Below are 15172 nucleotides of genomic sequence, written 5' to 3' on the forward strand. Positions count from 1 at the left end.
ATGATGAGATATGATAGATATGACAACACTAGACTTTTCTTGGATTTGGGCTTATGCAGTATCGCTGACCATGTTATCTCAGTTAATGCTTTGGTGTAATAGTTGTACGGAGCTGCGTAAATGTGAACATCGCAAATTTAATTGTGTTAGTGTATTATCCGTATTAACATAATGAGTAAGTGGAATTCCAATAAAAACTTCCAAAATTCATGGCTCCCAGATAAAGAATGTAGCAAATGAATTAATGAAATGAAGAATAACAGTGAAAAATCATACTGTAAACGTTATGAAGTGTGTTTCACAACCTATACAACTGATTTAAGCAAACATATCTCCTTGGAAATTTGAAAGGCTGCCCATTTTATATTATCACTGTTTGTCCAGTTTATTATATATGATTAGTAAAAGTGTATAGCTGCAAAATAATTATTTTTTATGTTTGGGCTACAAATAGTTAAAATCTGCTACTTTTGAAGGTCAATCTCGCTACTTTTTAATCTTCAGATCTGGCAACACTGATTCAGAAATTAAATTGAGGGGACAAAATTTGACACAACTTGAAGCCTTAAGAAATATATATTATTTCTGGAAAGCCTAATAGTAGATATTTTGCTGAAATGGGTTGGATAACATTTTCGTTTATTGAAGATTTTTTTTTAAATTTATTTTTAGTTTAATGTCTCACGATTATGCACCGAAGCAAATGGAGAGTCCACCAAGTCAGGACAGCCCCCTCCAAAAAAAAAAAAAAAAAATCTTAACTCTACATACATTTGTACATTTTCTTAACCATGTCGGTCCCTGCGTCCCCCACAGGGGGCATAAAATATGACGATATTATTCTTTCTTTACAACTTTAAAATCAGACTGGCAACATTGAAAACTGTTTACAGGGGATGATCGTAAATTGATCATGCGCTGTAAACAGTTTTCAATGTTGCCAGTCTGATTTTAAAGTTGTAAAGAAAGAATAATGTCATATTTTATGTCCCCCTGTGGGCAAGGGCGCTGATTTCTCTGCAAATTTGGGGGGGGGGGCATTCAGATGCAGAAAGCATATATGAGGATTTTTAGACAAATTGCATTCAAATTATTCCAAATATTATAAATTTACAAATACAATGAGGGGACCTACATGAGCTTTGGGGGGTCCGGGGACGCCGAGGGACCGACATGGTTAATAAAACTATAGGCCTACTTGTTTAGCAAAGAAATGACTGATGTAGGCTAAAGATTTAACCTTACTTATCATCTGTACTATTCGTTTTTGATAAAAAAACAATCTAGTTTTATCATTTTTCGTGAGAATATAGGTAGCAATACTTAAAAATTACTTATCTTTTTTTTTCGGCTGTAGAATAATACCCGTTCCAATATTAGGCTATATAAACGTAGTGTCTTATATTGGACCTGCACCCTTCAAATTTTGAACCCCTCCCAACATAAATTTCTAGGTGCACGCCTGCACAAAACAGCCACTTGGTGGGGACTGAGATCGAAACAGGGACTCCATGAACCAGAGGTAAACTCTCTGACACTGACCCACCGCGACCCTCTTTGTTTAGGATGTGGTGAACCTATTAATGTTTCATTCATACATTCATGTTCGTATCATATTAGTGCAGAAAGAAAGTTCTATCTGAATGTGGGACTCTTCGATGGACCCCCCACAACTTACAGCCCTGAGTAGTAGTAGTTCAGTGAAAATACTGTAACACGCGTTGAACACAATCGGAGATTAGAGAAATTTTTGTGGATCAAATTGCAACAAAGAAGTGATTGATTAAAATTCCAAAACCAAATCTGATTAACTCTTAAATTTAATACTCTAAAAAGAGAAATTTGATTGACTATTATATTTATAATCCCCTGTTAATTCTTTTACTACTCCCGTAGGAGCTTTCAAAAATTGCCTTGGTGGACGATATTTCACGTCCCCCAGGCGGGGTATTGGGAAAAGTTTTCAACTAGCAATAATCGCACCTCGGTTAACCCTCATTGGTTACGATATCGCCACTGCGCAAAGCTAACAAAAGTACGCGAGTTTTCACCACTATAAGAAACTTTAATGTACTATCTATGAGAACTTTGATATCTTTTCATGAATTGTTTCTTATCATTCAGTAAATAGACAAGTAACACTTAAATTTAAGAGAGATAAAGTATATTTCTTTCTTAGTTTAGAATATATTAGTATATTATTCTTGAAATTGAAAATGTTAATGCACACTGTGCAACGGATACTATGCTGCCATCTGATGAGCTGCAAGCTACTAAAAAGTACAGCTTTCTTGGTTATAAAGAAAAAGTCAGGTTAAAGCAGTGTGCGAATTAGATAATCTATATTGGGGGGGGGGGATAAAATTAGGCCAAAGGACATAGTCTGAAGGTTCAAATTTCAAAATGAGACAATAAATGCCTTACCCCCCATATATATATATATATATATATATATATATATATATATATATATTGAAAGCTTCCACTTTGCGTTAATACATACAGGTTGCGAAAAGAAACCTACTTCAGTCTTGTGAAAACCACTAAAAGTATCAGTTAAACCGGACATTTTTTTTTAAAGAAAATCTAGATATTAGCCTATCAAATAAGAAATGGATTTTTGCTGGTCGCGATTTCTCACATCAAGGTCAAATCGAAGGCCAAATATTTAAAATCTCTCAATTCAAATTTCGAGCTTGTGCTTCTACTTCCCCCTAAAGCTGTACTCATCACGACTTTTTTTTCTCCAAATATCGATTCAGTGATGGGCACGGAAAGTCAACACTTAAAAATTACTTTACTGTTAGGTTGAAGATGAGTTGATTCCCTATGGGCTACGTTATTCAAATAAAGTAAAACATTACACTGAAGTTTTCAGACAACATTAATTGCGTGGACAGCAAACTGTACAGCGAAAAGATGGAAAAATGAAGGGTTAACTTTAAAAAAAAACCGCTCCAGTTGAAATGCTTATACAGACACGGACAATGACACGGAGAACCAGTCGTATTAACAAATGCTGAAACAAATCTTGAATTATTCGCTTATTCACCTAAAAATCACCTTCATTAACATGTCTGCTCACTAGGAGCGTATCCCCCAGCGTGTACGTTAACATATACTTACGAGAGAATACCTATATCTCAGATTTTGAGTACAGTTTCAAAAGTTCATTTCCGTAAACTGTAAAAGCAGTGATTACTATGCTAATTATCACAAATTAAATGCAACTTTTGAGTTGCATACACACAACCTACTAGGGAATGAAGACCATGCGCTAACAAAGAGTACACTGGAAAATGAAATAACATGTTATAACAAAAATTAAAATAAGATGATAATCGATACAAATATAGAGGATGAATATGACATATCCGAACTTCGCCAAGTATGGTAGAAGAAGCTATTTGTTTACTTCTTCTTGGCCAACCGCTAAGAACATTTATAAATCTATATGTGGCTTTGTTATACGTTATTAGTACTTTCAAATTCACACACGATGACGAACTGAAGGGTACGAAGGTACAGTTGCAAGTAACAACCGTAGTCATAATAATATAGTTCTACTAAACAACGTTGAAAATAGTGGGTAATTAGGTGGTAAGTAGAAATGACCAAAACTGAACAGTTTACATCGATCATTTCGAAATACAGCTAGAAGATTAAATTTATAAGAAATAACAAAAATCAGTGAAATTGGAGTTATACTAACAAGGCAGGGTACCTCGGTGTAACACGCCGATTTGGATAAGATTGCACAGACATACAGATCATCAAAAAAGAAGCGACACGTATTTTTTTATATCGGCCAACAAGCGTATTGAAAGGGTCAAATGGGGGCATAAAAATGGGGTCAAAATGAGATTTTATGCAATATAGCGAGAACGAGAAGAGATATCGGGAAAGGTTAAATGTACGAAATACTACCCATAGTTGACGCAAGCCATTGAGGTAGAACTTACCCATGTGAAGAAAGCAGAACATCCGGAAATGGACCAATAACATGTACAACATATTCATAATGTGCTACAGAAATGAGTGAAGAGGGTGGCAAGGAGCAGGAAGAAAGAAAACACGAAAATGTAAAATACGTGTTTTTGCTTTGGGTGCATACGTTATCCATACGCGAAAGAGACGCAAATTTATCTCACTGCACGAAGATTCATCTCTACAAGCATGAAGGATGCAGACGCCGTTCGTATAGGCAGCCAGTGAGACAATACTGCACAGTGGGTTGCATATATTGTGCGATGGGAGCAACGGTGAGATACATATTGGAAACGGGAATGTTTGTAGCTAGTAACACACACACACACACACACAAAATGCATTGCACAGTAGAATGTAATAGCAGGTGGTCCACATGTAAGATAAAGAGCAACAGCAATATCAGTTCTACGCATGAGTATCCACATTATATCATGAAAATACGCGTACATATGTACGTACAACATAAAAGTCAGCAGAGGTGTATGCTGAAAACAAGACGCTCACTCCTGATAAGTAGCACAAAAATGATATTTCAGGAAGAAATCGTTTAAACAAAAACAGTATTTGCACCACGAACACTTGATGATGGATGGGTTCTGGCACTCTGCTTCTTCGCAGACCAATGACGTCAACTGATGAAAACAAAACTCCACTGGATTTGGAAAATAATCTGGTCGTGATGAAAGATATCCAGAACAAAACCATGCGTATTGGAATAGATGTATGTACCGTGGAGATGAAAGTTGATTATGCACAAGGGATTGAAGTTTCAGTATATTGTCTCTGCTGTATAGATTGATGTTGAGTTGCTGAAGGCGTACCGCATCAGATACTTTGCGTACGAAGTTCTTCCAAATTCTGAAATCATACACATCCAGAGGTTGTATTAACCCAGTTGTGTGTGTAGGTATCGTCATAATGTTGCACTGCTTGTCCTGTGGCATTATTGTTGCCAAGTCGGATCGATCATAACCCGTCCACGAGTCGACTAACAGTACCGTTTGCTCATTGACTTGTGGAAGGAACACTGATTGGAACCACGTCTTAACGATCTGTTTTGTCACTTTCCCAGATGATGCACAAATATATAAGTTTTGTGGGCGGAACATTGTTTGCTGAATCCGTGGCCCAAACGTACCATGAAGTTCTTTCAAGACTATGAGCATGGGCGACAGCAATCTTCCACTGGCAGATATAACAGGCTGTATTGTGTAGCTATGTGTGATGGCAGGTAGAGATTGCATTGTTGCTGTAATATGCTTCTCGCCTCGCAAAGCCAGAGAGCGTCCAGAGTGAAATTCTAAAGCAAAGCCACTCTGATCTGTGTTGTATACGTTATCCTCGCCATGAGCAGTAATGAGTGATTGTACATTTTGGACGAAGGTTTTAGCGCTTTCGTGCACTTGTGTGGCCTTCGCTGTAATGCTATGTGTTACAAATTTTGTAACTTTGCGTGAGACGATACCGTGACGTGTTTTAAAGCGCCATAACCATTTCTTCGAAGCTTTGAAATTAGCAACGGCTGTTGTTTGGTTTGCTTCTAACGCCCAACGTTGCAAGTCTGTGTCATGGACAATTAAATGCCGCTGTTTTGCTATCGCAAATTTTTCATACACAGTTCGGTCTATCACGTTTAGCTTTTCACGTTTGGTTCCACCTTCTGTGATCTGTTTCTCCCATCTATATAGATCTGTTCTGCATTTGACACGCTTGAAGTGTTTCTGTACAGATTTCCAGGACATCTTTTTCTTCTTCCCTCGTTTCCAAAACGATACTGCCTTCCGCTTGTATCCCATGTCCACAATATCTCTGCTCTTGACTCCAGTTGTATGTACGTTGGAGGTCGTTGGGCCATCCCACTCATCCATCTCATCTTTACTTGCCATACTTGGGATGTCTGATCTATTGCTGCATAATAGGTCTTCTTCAATCTCAACATACATGTGCCCATTCGTCTTGAAACTTTCTAGGATGTTAAAAATATAGTCCTTGAGCTCCATTTCCGTTACCGTTCGTGGTGTCCGGACATATTGTGTTGCCTGATATGCCTCCACTAGCATATCCACCACATTCAGGGGATTCACATAGACCATCTTGCGACCACAAACGTCACAAGCCCACTTACACCTCACCTGAATTTCGTTACACACGCACAAATACGCACAAGCACACACCACCACTTACACAACAATCAAATACCACTCCAGCTACCACACTGTCCAATGTTCACCACTAGGTCTCACAAGCAGTTAAACGTCGCCTTGCTTGTCTTGTTGAGAATAGTACCTGTGAAAGACACAAATGCACATACATTTTGTTGGCTCTACACCCCGCGTTTGGCAACTTTGTATACTCAAACCAGCTCGTATTGCATACGTCGCGTCCAATACTCTCACTGTTAAAACTGATTTGTGTACCACGTCAACTTGCTCTTTCTTTCCTTACAGTACCTGCACCTGTCATAATGTGCTACGTCATCTGACCTCGTATTCCTTCATCTATTAGTCGTTTCTACCACTCAACTTGAGGTTTTGATCTTATATGCAACCCGCTGTGCAGTACTGTCTTGCTGGCTGCCTATACGAACGGCGTTTGCATCCTTCTTGCGTGTAGAGATGAATCTTCGTGCACTGAGATGAATCTGCGTCCCTTTCGCAAACAGGTGACGTATGAACTCAAAGCAAAAACACGTATTTTCCATTTTCGTGTTTTCTTTCTTCCTGCTCCTTGCCACCCTCTTCACTCATTTCTGTAGCACATTATGAATATGTTGTAAACGTGATTGGTCCATTTCCGGATGTTCTGCTTTCTTCACATGGGTAAGTTCTACCTCAATGGCTTGCGTCAACTATGGGTAGTATTTCGTACATTTAACCTTTTCCGATATCTCTTCTCGTTCTCGCTATATTGCATAAAATCTCATTTTGACCCCATTTTTATGTCCTATTTGACCCTTTCAATACGCTTGTTGGCCGATATAAAAAAATACGTGTCGCTTCTTTTTTGATGATCTGTATGTCTGTGCAATCTTATCAAAATCGGCGTGTTACACCGAGGTACCCTGCCTTGTAAGCATAGTTTGAGGGGGAAAGCGAGCATCCCCGGTGGGGATACTTCAGCTGACTTCATTGGGGGGAACAAAATGTGATTGAGGGGGAAAATCCCCCTCATCCCCCCCGGTAATTCGCACCCTGGGTTAAAGAGAAATATAACTCGAAATAATATTATTCAAAAATTAAAATTCTCCTGTTAAATATGTTTTTACACTTTTAAATAAGATTCTCAATGCTTATAAGTTAGAAATGAAGTTGAGGAGGTCGTCACAAAGTCGGCTATAGTAGTGTTATTTTTCCGTTCATTTTCGAAGAATGTCATCTAATGGTTTAGTCCGTTCATTTTCGAAGAATGTCATCTAATGGTTTAGAAACTAATATTCTATACTGTATATCCTATTAGCAATTTTTTATTCGTTCTAGGAATACATGAAGCTGAGGGGGAGCCAACATAAATAGCCCTATGGTTATAAATATTTCTTTGCAAATACTGTAATGCAGTGGCGCATAGTAGAAATGAAGCTATAAGTCGCAGACAATAGATTTTATTGCCCCCTTAATTGCTTTATTACCTAACGACTTTCGATGTCAATATGGCCGTGTCGGCCTTGGAGAGGCCGGTCCCGTCCTTGGGGGAGGTTTCTGGGGGAAGTGGTTTTATTAGTTGTGCAATAGAGGTTGTTTGGAAAAGTGGAATGACCTTCTTTCTTGTTGAAACACGATCCTATACGATTCTTGAATCGAAATTTTAAAAATTATAATCAAATTAGAATTAAAACTATGATTTAGATAATTAGAGCATTGGTATACGTCATTGAACGCAATCCCTAGCTTCAAACATGAAACAACACGATATTTGATTGAGGATACGGCTTTGAACGCTGTTCCTAGCTTCAAACATGATTTAATACGTTTATTGAATCGAAATTATAATCAAATTAGAATTAAAACCATGATTTAGATAATTAGAGCAATGGTATACATCATTGAACGCGATCCAACACGATTTTGATTGAGGATACGACTTTGAACGCTGTTCCTAGCTTTAAACATGAACCTATACGTTTCTTGAATCGAAATTATAATCAAATTAGAATTAAAACTATGATTTAGATAATTAGAACTTCAGTATATGGCTTAAAACGCGGTCCTTAGTTCCCACAAGGTTTTTCCCCATTAATTTAATTATGATCTGACTTGTAAAGCTCGTAACTAATTGAACACTCTTATTTGAACTAGAAAATTATGAATAATGAATATGATTACACCCTTTAAGCTCTAATGTTTAGCAACGATTTTTAATGGTGCTTTGTTTACGGAGTAAAGTATTAAGATAGGAAAAAGGAAGGAAAGGAGGAAATATTTATTTATTTTCATTTATTTTTCTTGTTGTGAACTACACTTCTTTCGTTTAGCTTGCTTGGCTCTTAAATGACAGACTTAACTCTGCTATTTTTCAGCGGTGCTCAGTACGAAATTCGCAAACTGATGTGTTCTTTCTCCAACTGCCATTGCAATACTGAGGGTGAAGAATGAAGTTCAGTTTCTCACACCCTATGCAAACAACCTTGCGATATGATTGGCCAGGAAAAACCAGTTTGCTCCGCCTGCAATGTTTAACCATGGGAGATAGATACCTGCCAATCATTACCTTTAGTTTGAGTGAACGGGAGAACCAACCCTTCCCCCGCCTCTCTTTGGTTTCATCTTGTGTGAACAGGTTTCTACCCTCTCTTCCCACCCGCAACAAGTGACATACATTTTTTCCCCACCCTTCCCCCGCCTCTCTTTGGCCGCATCCTGTGTGAACAGGTTTCTACCCTCTCTCCCCCCAACGGTGACAACTGATACATTTTTCCTCACAAAGGATGTTTTTCAAACCACTTGTGGTGAGTGGTCTTGCGATCAACAACCTTTTCCCCGCCCACTACCCTGTTCGGACAAACAAACAAGGTATTGCCAGGCTGTCCTTGTACTCAATGCCAATAACCTGATGAATAAATGGTTGTCCTTCATTTTGAGTTTGCAAAACAACACACACACAAAAAAAAGAACCTGTAGAATGGTTTCTGTGTATTCCCACATACAATAATTATGCTGTTCTTTTCGGCAAAATACAAGTTATTGAAACAGATAGCTATATAGCTTACTGAATAAAGCCGGAATTTTAAAATCTAGGAACCCAGCTAACGAATTTTATTGCTTGGTAAACAACTATTACCCTGAAAAATACGACAATTTGGCGTCTTTGAGGTACGAATTCAGACATGCTGGCGATGTTTTTCAAACTTTAGGCATTGTGTGAAAATTCCATGGTATTACCTCTATAGAAAAGAAATATTTGCTTCGATTCAGCAAGAGACCGACAAAGGAATTCTTTTCTGCTTCTTTGCAGACTGAGGCAATTCTGTATTATAAGGCAAATTCATTTACTTTATTTTTTTTCTCCCCCTATTCCATTCCCCTTATGTTAATGAATAAATAAAAAATATATTATATAAATGGAGTACACATTCCTGTATTGACAATTTTGCTCGTGAAGTCTTTTGCGTTTGCTTCTTTAAAGTGTTTTCTGGATTTTTTCTGTGTTTTGTTCAAAGAAGATATTATATTCAAGTAAGTTTTATATCATTATAATTGATTAGATATATTTGCATAAGTATCGAATGGTGGGACTCCCCTAGAAAATTAACACATATTGTTTTTTCTTATGAAAATAATTAACACAGTGTAGAAACGAACTAAGAGTTTGCCAATATGTTTTAACTTGTGGGGAGCATATCGAGCCAAAACCGGGGGAACCATACATGGGGGGGGCATAGCCCCCCAAACAGGGGAATCGCGACTGACTTATAACGCCTTCCGTGTTTACCGAAAATCGGGGGATCCATACAGGAGAATAGTGCCCCGAACCTGAGGGAACCGCGTGTGACTTATAACGCTTTCTGTGTTTGCCAAAACAGGGGGATTCATACATGCGGGGGCATAACACCCAACAGGGAAAAGCTAGCTTCCTGAACGGTCACCACGAAGGAACGAAATTTTTTTTTTAAAATTGTTTGAAGACTATGTTTGAGTTTTGATTCCGTTTTGGTTGCGTTTTTGGACAAGTTAACCACAGGAAAGAGTGAAGAATGGAATTAGCATTATTATCATAGTTAAGAATATGTGGGGACACGAAAAATATCTTGGCAGTGTTAATCTTTTTAGAAAAAAATGCCTGGTGACATCCCTTAAGAATCGCCAATGACAGATGGACTTATAGTTTTAGAAATGCGTGGTGACGTTCCTTAAGAACCGTCAATGAGATACTTTATAGTTTTAGAAATGCGTGATGACGTTCCTTAAGAACCGTCAATGAGATACTTTACATAATAGTTGGTTTTTTAGAAATGCATGGTGGCATCCCTTAAGAACCGCCAATGACGGACGGACTTACAGTTTTAGAAATGCGTGGTGACATCCGTTAAGAACCGTCAATGAGATACTTTATAGTTTTAGAAAATGCGTGGTGACGTCCCTTAAGAACCGTCAATGAGATACTTTATAGTTTTAGAAATGCGTGGTGACATCCCTTAAGAACCGCCAATGACGGTTGGACTTATAGTTTTAGAAATGGGTGGTGATGTCCCTTAAGACCCGTCAATGAGATACTTTACATAATAGTTGGTATTTTAGAAATGTTTGACAATCTACCTTAAGACCCGCCACTGATGGACTTTACGGCAAAAATCAAGTGTGCAATTTCTTTGAATCTTTATAACTGAAATTGTGATTAAACTGAATTGCGTACTGTCCAATATTTTTGATGGTAGATTTTATATAAATACATTGTGTCTGAATGATTTGTCATGAATCTGTATTCATATTGGGAAGTCTTTTCGGAAAATAAGCAATTTACACATAAAGAACACTTTTAGAACACATACATATTCAATATTTACTACAGATAATGTTCAAAATATATTGTTTAGTGTAAAATAATTAAGTTCAACAGAAAAGATAGACATTTGTTTTGCTTGTATCCCTAATATTTAGAAAATCAGTCAGTATTAAGTGCACAGATGTATTCACAAAGTGTTCAGAAGTGAACAAAAAAGTGTTCAGAACCGCGAAAAACGTGTTTTCATACTGAAAAATGTACTTATATAAAGAGTTCTTAGTTGTAGTGGATGCAATTTTCCAAGATACATGCGAATATTGCAATTTTACGTAAATATGTAGACTTTTCTTTCCCACAGTTAGACTCGAAAGAAAAGAACTACGTTCATTGATTCATTTTGGATCATAGCAGTGGACTTTTCCCTTTGCATTCGTGTTAGAATAGCTTGGCTATCACGAAACGTAGTGAATACTCAAATGGATCTTTTTCCAAGACATGACGAATAAACGAATATAATTGAGTGAGAAGTGTTGGGAATATATTTGAAAAATGAACTTGCGTATTTTAAACATGTGTTGCAGTATTCAAAATCTTAATCATATGGTAGTCGCATGTTTTTTGTACATACTAAGTCTATATTAAGCAAGGTAATGAGTGAGAAAAAATAAATATTGGCTTTGTAAAAATGAAATGAAATACGAATTATTTTGTTAGGGATGCAGAAAGAGAATACAATGCAGTGTGAACGCGGTCTTTTGCGTGGAGGAAGAGGGGGGCTATACCCGGAGTGAATTTCCCCTCATAACTTTTTCCAAATAGTGAACGCGCTCTGTTGCGTGGAGAAGAGGGGACACTATACCCGAACTGAATTCCCCTCACAACTTTTAATTACTGAATGCACTCTTTTGCGTAGAGAAGAGGGGGTATACCCGTCCTTAAGAGTAATGCCTCCCACTACTGAACGTTACTTGTTTTATATATGGATTTCGCAGTGAGGCACTAGGATTTTAATGTAAACGTATGCAGCAATACTAGTAGAGGGGGTCCCTTACTGAAAGACTGGGGTTCATCCCCTGAAATGATGTGGTACTGCACCACTTAAGTAAATACTTGTTCTGTCACTGAAAGACATGAGTTTATATTCCTTATTTAACCCAATAGTTTTACTTATACGTGTTTGATTTTCAATACTTTGATAGAATATTAAGACCAACAGAATATACAAGCATATGTATTTGAATGAAGTGAATATGTGCTATGGTTTATTACACATTGAAAACATATATACTATACTCACCTGAGAAATATACGGAACTTTGTCGCACACGCGTCAGCACTGCGGGACTTTCAACGCACAACTAATCTTTAATTATGACTTTTGCCGATAGGTGTCACTAGTAGTAATGGTTGTGCAATACATGATAGGACACGATATAACATGCATTTGGTGTGTGGGGGTATCATTTCCTTTCACGGCAGCGTACGTGTAAGATCAAGGACAAGCTTTAGCGCATCTTAATTAATTAACTATATAGTTTTAATACTATTAAATAAAGTATAAAGAAATTGATTCAATCCTATTGTATTCCAGACATTGAAGCTTTGCCGAACCTTGAGTGGTGGTAGCAGCACAAATAGAACACCCAAACATTCTTGTTTAGCCTTACAGCGACACAGAGTCGACATTTTTTCTTCTTTTTCTGGTGTTGTGAACGAACAACTAAGGCTTAAAAGGTGTGTATTTCTTCACTTATTGTTTTTAAAAGAAAGAAATTATACATATTTGAGCTGTATTTAACCAATATTAATGAACAGAGAGAGACTTATAGTGTGTGGATATTTTAAAAGAATAGATTACAACTCAATATAAGTGAACATATTTTATTGATTTTTTCATAAATTAAATAAATTGCATGCTATTTACATATTATTATTTGACTATAGATTGAAAATAAGTGTTTGCTTTTTATGTACATATTATTAAAATATAACTATAGGTTGAAAGTAATTGAATGTGCTCTCTCTCTCTTTTATATTCAAGTGATATATTAACGTCAACTTGATAACTCAAAATAGTTTTTTCTTTGTTTTATTTCTTTCAGATGGATTTCTTCTGCCCAAGCGAAGAACTGAATATGGTTGATGAAATTTATCTCCAGGAATTGGTGCGCGGTTTCAACGACTACCCGAGGGTCTTCAGTACCTGGAAAGCCATCATGGAATTGAACAGGCTGGGATATCGGGGGTCAGGGAGATGCGATGCACTCCTACGCGCCCTTCGTGCCTTCGAAGGTAATGATACATTACTTCTCCAGCACTGCGTAAGCAGTGCTGATATAATAGATTTATTTTTGTATGGATTTTTCCGTACATGTGATACTTACGAATCGGCGCAGTCAAAACTCTTTTATTTATTATCATGTGGGGAAGGTCAGGTGGATAGGATAAAAGATACAGAGTTATCGGACTTTTTTGATTTTGGCACGCGCTTTGTTTCGGAACCGTGCTTAATCTCATCCACAAATAATGCCATAGTCATGCCCCCTCAAGAAAATCTTAACTTGAGTTCTAATAATCTATATCAATTAACAAATGAAGATTTAGCTTTCTTGGATGAAGTAAATGGGATTGGCACTCAAAATTCCGATGAAATACCAGCTGAAGAAATGAGGAGTTTGGTTCAAAACGAGGACAATGCTGTGGATATACCCACGCAACAAGTCCAGGGAGAAAATCCTGTATACAATCCACATGAATACTGTGTACAGGATAATCATGACTATGGGGACCAAATGATTTTTACTCCTCAGCCTGACCCGTCATATGCCAATGTTCCAGCAATGGTTGGACATGGCAACATAAACAACAATAGTGCAACTGGTACTACTAGTAGTCCTAATAGTGGTAGTACAGGTGGTAGTGGTAGTGATAATAATAATGGCGGGGATAATCAAAGAAATAGTAATTTCGAAGTTGTAAGAGAAAGCAGACAAAGGTTTCGTAAGTTCCATCTTACGGGACATGAAATTGCCGTCAGACCTGTGGGTGATGAAAGGAATATTAATAACCCAGAGGCTTATATCGAAAGTTTAATTGATTTTGCGTTGGAACATGTGATCTCCAATGCACGCCCCTCGGACTACATTTTCTTATACATAGAGAGTAGTAATAGTACCAACAACAATCCAGTGTACGTTCCGTTTAGAAGAAAGGGCAATTTCTCTGCTAGGACAGTCCTCACTTCAATCGAACGTGTATTAAATTCGAATGAAGTGTTCCTTTTGGGGCAAGAACTATTGTTTCGATTCCATATCGCTGAGAGTATGCACGGCCAGGGAAGAAATAATACAACGAGTGCCGTTGACAAATATGCAAAATACCAAGATTACTTAGAAAAACGATTAATTCGTATTGAAAATAGAAATATTTACTGTCTCCCTATGGCCATTGTATGGGGCCAAGTAAAGCTCCACGGTACAAAACATGATTTGTATAATTTAAGAACAAGAAGCCAAGATACATGGCTTCTTAAAGCAGAAGTTCTCTGCGAGATGGCAGGGGTTAACGTTGAAAGTAAGCAAGGTTGTGACTTTTCAGATCTGGACCTCTTTCAAGCATATTTGAAAGGGGAATATCAAATCGTAGTTTATGAGGAGCATGAAAAGAATAACCGGGAATATATAGTACGTTACCCGGGAGAACCGGCAGAAAATAAGATTTTTATCCTTTATCGAAGAGGTAACACTATTGGTCATTTCGAACCCATTCGTAACATTAGAACTTTCCTCAAGGCACGAAAGTATTGTTATTATTGTTTGGAAGCTTATGATGAAAGGTCACGTACACACAAGTGTAAAACTCGTTGTACTTATTGCGAACATACTCACGAACGTGATTATACCGCAAACAGAATTAAATGCAATGCATGCAATAGAGAGTTTGCTGAAGGTGAATGCTTTAATAATCATCTGACACCTAATAAAGCGGCTAGATCTGTATGTGATAATGTAAAGCTCTGCATCAATTGCGGCGTCATCTTTGATAAGAGAGGTCGAAAATCTGATCACATGTGTGGTGAACATTTCTGTTCAACGTGCCACGCATATGTTGATACAAACCATACATGTTTTGTTCAGAGACAGCGACCTGTTCATACGAAAAGGTTTATGTACATCACCTATGATGTAGAGACGATGTTGAAGGCACCGAATGATCGCGGTGAAAGGGAGCACGAAGTTGTGCTGGT

General features: G+C 37.5%; 1 non-coding gene across 1 annotated transcript; it reads right to left on the minus strand.

Moving 5' to 3' along the window:
- Positions 1-1887: 1887 nt before the first annotated feature.
- Positions 1888-2028, minus strand: LOC145693752 (U4 spliceosomal RNA). The gene has a single exon (XR_014132829.1). It is a non-coding gene; the product is annotated as a U4 spliceosomal RNA (small nuclear RNA).
- Between the last annotated feature and the right edge of the window lie 13144 nt (positions 2029-15172).

This window comes from Thermobia domestica, chromosome 8 (assembly GCF_964235325.1).
Source record: "Thermobia domestica chromosome 8, izTheDome1.hap1.1, whole genome shotgun sequence".
Lineage (NCBI taxonomy): Eukaryota > Metazoa > Arthropoda > Insecta > Zygentoma > Lepismatidae > Thermobia > Thermobia domestica.